The following is a 5,362-nucleotide window of genomic DNA, read 5'->3' on the forward strand; positions in this document are numbered from 1 at the left end:
CTCTCGGTAAATACATCCCTGTGGGACTATTTTAAGGAGGCTGTTCAATAATCAATTAATTTATCAAACCGTTAATAAACTGTATTTGCCTTTTGTCATTTTAATTGTTGGGAGGAGATCCATGCATTCGGCATTGTATCTGGCCTTTCAATATTATGTTGAAGTATCTTCAAACTGCCTGATGGCTTTTTCTAAATTTCACATATCTTGTCTTCTCGCAGTATCTAAGTGTCCTTTCTTTTCCTTCAAAAGACACCTTCTTTTGTACTCCTTTCCAAGCCATGCCGCTTCTTCATCTTAATTATAACCAATCGTTCTTTACTCTTCCTCCTACTTCATTCACGCCACATCAAATCCCATCTTTTACTCCTAAGTTTTGTGATGTATTTCTACCTTCTTTTTGGATGCAAGCAATAATGAACTCCCAATAATTTTGAAAATAATTATTGGGATTTTATGGATAAAAAAGGGAAAATAAATCAATTAAAAACTTTTAAATTATGAAAAAAATAATAAAATCCTTGGGCACGCTTATATATATACAGTTAACACAACTTTGGCTATCTTAGTCGTTGCTGTGAGGATCTTTATTCACTAATTGTGTTAACGTGATGACTATTATCATATCAAGGTTAAAATCGTTGCCTTTTTTCATCCGATACTTGAGTACATTTCACATATCCCACATTGATGATTGCAGCAAACACACCAAATATCCTGTAAAATGATCTACTTTGAATTGTCCCAAAATTGAGCATCATATATAATCGCCGCATCACTTGGGGATAGTTCAATTCCTTTACTGAGGTTTTGTCCATGATTCATCATGATACAATGCCTATACTCAAGAATTAAAAGTTGAATTCCATGATTTCTTCTAATACAAAAGACAATCCAACATGAAGAAGAAGTTTGGGCAGTAGTATAAGACTTTTAATTAAGAAGATTTGGCAGAATAGTTTAAGGAATATGTTTATATTTCTCACGTAAAGAATAGGAATCTGGAATGGGCACGCAACTGAGATTTAAAATTATAAGCATTTCTTTTACAAAACAAACAGTTACTGAAATTTATCTAATATGCTCACTTATTAAATGCTCAGGTAGTAACACAATTCAAATTTATTATTTTGTTTCTCATGCACGATCATGCTTCTAAAGTATTTATATTGATATTATTTTGTACATGTCAAATTGTATTTGCCTTTTGTCATTTTTATTGTTGGGAGGGGATCTATGCATTCGGCATTGTATCTGGCCTTCCAATATTATGGTGAAGTATCTTCAAACTGCCTGATGGCTTTTTCTAAATTTCACATGTCTTGTCTTCTCGCAGTGTCTAGGTGTCCTTTCTTTTCCTTCAAAAGACACTTTCTTTTTTACACCTTTACAAGCCATGTCGCTTCTTCATCTTTATTATAACCAATCGTTGTTTACTCTTCCTCCTATTTTGAACACGCCACATCAAATCCCATCTTTTACTCTTAAGTTTTGTGATGTATTTCTCCCTTCCTTTTTGGATGCAAGCAATAATGAACACCCAACAGTTAACACAACTTTGGCTATCTTAGTGGTTGCTGCGAGGATCTTTATTCAATTTCCTCACCATATTATTTAACCAACAACCTTTATGTCATGTTCAGTGTGCTCTTTATTTGGAATATGGTGGTTCTGATTTCATACCTTTTGTTCGTGGTATGATACCACTGAATGTCATATTGAAATCCTTCTCATCATTATGAACTTGACGAAAAATGATAGTATATCATTTCTGTACTTACTACTAAATCTCATGACATGATTCAGAGGCATATGATAATGTTGTTTTTGCAAGCAAAAAGTTGGTGTGTATGCTATATCTTATTTGTAACGATCCGACTGATCGTTTTACTTTTAAGGACCCCGTTCCCCTAAATAAGACTTCCCGTATGTGCTTTTACTGTTTTATGACTTGCGGGATCGGGTTAAAATCGGAACATAGTTCCTTAAGTTGGCCTTAAAAAGACTAAGTTTGACTTCGGTCAACGTTTTGAGTAAACGACCTCGGAATCGGGATTTTACAGTTCCAATAGGTTCGTATGATGATTTTGTACTTGGGCGTATATTCAGATCGAGTTTAGGATGACCCGGGAGGGTTTGACGCATAATAGTAAAAGCTGGCTCTTTGAAGGTCTTAAAGTTCTTTAAATTTGGTTTGACGTCGGATGTGGTGTTATACTATATTAACTGAGTTGTTTTTTCCCTTGCAGAAAAGCTTTTATCGCGACAGGCTGTCGGTTACTTTGAATTGCTTACTGTGAAAATTGTGCACTTTATATCTTGCGTATTCATATTATAATTCATAATCAATTCCAGAATCAAGTAAAAGTTTACCTCTAGAACTGTTTTTTGATTAGATACCTACAGAAATGTTTGATTCATAGCAACTGCAATTTCCTAACTATTAATGGGAATGAGATTGTTTCCTCTTAGCACACAAGAAATTACGATGATGGGGCTAATCTTCTCAAGTTAATGCCCATAGATATTAAAAAGTTTTTTTCTTTTCTATTATCTAAAGGAAATCGATGATAAAAAATAAAATTCATTTAAACTCTAATTCTAATAAGTAGAGTACTATCTTTTGTGATTTCAACAATAAAATAAAATTAATTTTATATGTACATGAAACTTTTTATTTATTCTATCTCGACTAAATTCATTAAAAATCTAGTTTTTTTTTAATTTGCTTATGTTTCTATAAATAAATAAAAACCTTTTATTAGATGAAGACTCCAATTTGACGTACATTAGGCATGTATTTGTCCAAAAGCAGAATAAAGCGAACACGACATGGACTGAAAATCTTCTCCGAACACCCTTGACGAACTCAAACCGGAGACCTCGCTAATGTTCTCTTGATTTCTGTCCAAAGCCTCAGATTCCGACATTCGATGAACTCGGAAATCGCCGAAAATTTCGAGTTAAATCAAAACAATGAAATCAACGGATTCATATGACAGTAGCGATTTGGAGCTTCTTCATCCTATTTGGTATGCTTTGTGGGTGAATATTGCAGCAGAATACTACTCCTATTTGGGGAGTATGGAATTTTGCTTAGAGATCTCAAAATAGGGAAGCTCATGGGGGTCTGGCCATTGCTTTCTACAGATTAGGTCCTCATTCAAGATGATGGGGGAATGTGGAATTTTTTTTTGGTTTGATGGCTTTTTCAAATAAAGAAAAAGGAGCTCCTCCTTTGGAAAACGGCGGATCTCTGAGTGTCGGGATGTAGGTTTAGGGTATTATTATATAGGGGTAGGAATTAGGCTAGGGGTATGAGCCTAGGAATTATGAGTTTAGTAATTATGGGTTAGATCCAAATTAGGCCTAAAAATAGGTTGCTCGAGCCCAATTTTTATTCTTTCCTCGCGAACAAGATTAAAATACGACCTCATTTATTAATTAGTCTTACTTAAATAAAATAACTATTAAAATAGACTGACCATTAAAATAAAACTATTTTTTTTGTATTTTTAAAATATCGTACTAAAAGATAAAAAATAGAAAAATAATTATAAAATTAAAATAACATTCCTAGAATTATTTTTGTATTTTTTTAATTTAGTAGACAAATTAAAAGCAACTAGATAAAAATATTAACTAGCTAAATAAGAGAAAATATTTTGTGATAAAATAAAGCAAATAGAGTCAAAATTAGTTGAAATAACTATATTAGGCCTAAACTAAATATTTACACACTAAAATATATAAAATCTTGGGGAGAGTCAAAAATCACATGTCTATAATAGTGATAATAGACCAGGAGAATCTGCTAGGTCATCTTTGTTCTTATGACACACATCACAGCCTAGTATATAAGCTTTGACATCCTTTCTGAGGTCCTTCCAATAATATAGTGTATGCAGTCTTTTGAGAGTAGCTTCCACTCCTGAGTGACCTCCAGTAAGGTGTTGTACCAGTAGAAAATGATGGTTTGTTTAATGGATCCTTTTCCTACCAGTTTACCTTTTCTTTTTAGCTTCATATGAGACCAAGTGTACTGAGGATGTTTGTTGGAGTTTGCCTGCAATTCCTCAATTAGCTTTTTCACACCTAGATCCTGATTCCAGCTATCAATAATGGACTGTAGCATTTCAGAAGTTTGAGGAAAGACTATCATGGCTAATAGTTCAGCCCTAGTGGTTCTGGAAAGTGCATCAGCCACCTTGTTTTCAGCTCATTTCTTGTATTCTATAATGTAATCAAAAGGCATGAGTTCAATTAGCCACCTCAATTGAGTATTAGTGTGAATTTTTTCACCATTAAAAACTTCAAGGATCTTTGATCAGTCCTAATAATGAATTAGTATTGAGACCATTTCATTACTGCATGACCAATGGCAAGGAGTTCTCTGTCATAGACAGACATAAGAGTTTTCTTGTGAGATAAAGCCTTGCTAATGAAAGCAATGGGATGACCCTGTTGTATTAGTACTGCTCCAATGTCATACCCACTAGCAGCAGTCTCAACCACAAAAGTTTTAGTGAAGTCAGGTAGAGCTAAAATAGTAGCATGAGTTAATACTTTCTTAAGCTCATTAAAAGCTTCAGTAGCTTCTGGTGACCATTTGAAGTCTTCCTTCTTTAAAGATTAGTCAGTGGCCGGTTGATGATGCCAAAACTCTTAATTAACCTTCTATAATAGGCTGCTAATCCCAAGAACCCTCTCAACTGTTTAAGGGTAGTTGGAATGGGGCAATTCTTTATAGCTATGATCTCCTGAGGGTTTGTAGAGACACCCTCAGCAGTAAGAAATGCCCTAGGTATTCAATCATTTGAACTCCAAAAAACACTTGCTTCTCTTAGCAAATAACTGATGCCTCGTCATTTCTTCAAATACCAGATGTAAGTGTTGTAGATGACTTTGTATACACTTGCTGTATATCAAGATATCATCAAAGAAAACCAGAACAAACTTCCTAAAAAACTAATGGAATATAGAGTTCATAAGACCTTGAAAGGTAGCTGGTGCATTAGACAAGCCAAAGGACATAATAAGGTACTCTAGCCCTGAATGAGTCCTAAAAGTTGTTTTAGGAATGTCATCAACAGCCATTCTTAGCTGGTAATAACCTGATTTGAGATCTATTTTATAAAAAAACCACTGAACCTCCCAATTCATCCAACAAATCTTCCACAATAGGAATTGAAAATTTGTTCTTGATACTCTGTTTTGTTGAGATACATGTAGTCTACACACAACCTCCAAGTACCATCCTTCTTGCCTACAAAAAACTACAGGAGAAGCAAATGGATTGCTACTAGGATGAATTATGCCTTGATCCAACATTTGATTCACCAGACCTTCAATAATATCATTT

General features: G+C 34.1%; 1 long non-coding RNA gene across 1 annotated transcript; it reads left to right on the forward strand.

Moving 5' to 3' along the window:
- Positions 1 to 1,135: 1,135 nt before the first annotated feature.
- Positions 1,136 to 2,471, forward strand: LOC104224366 (uncharacterized). Its single transcript, XR_710334.2, has 2 exons — positions 1,136 to 2,170; positions 2,250 to 2,471. It is a non-coding gene; the product is annotated as an uncharacterized lncRNA (long non-coding RNA).
- Positions 2,472 to 5,362: the final 2,891 nt, after the last annotated feature.

The sequence above is a fragment of the Nicotiana sylvestris genome, chromosome 1 (genome assembly GCF_000393655.2).
Source record: "Nicotiana sylvestris chromosome 1, ASM39365v2, whole genome shotgun sequence".
Taxonomy (NCBI): domain Eukaryota; kingdom Viridiplantae; phylum Streptophyta; class Magnoliopsida; order Solanales; family Solanaceae; genus Nicotiana; species Nicotiana sylvestris.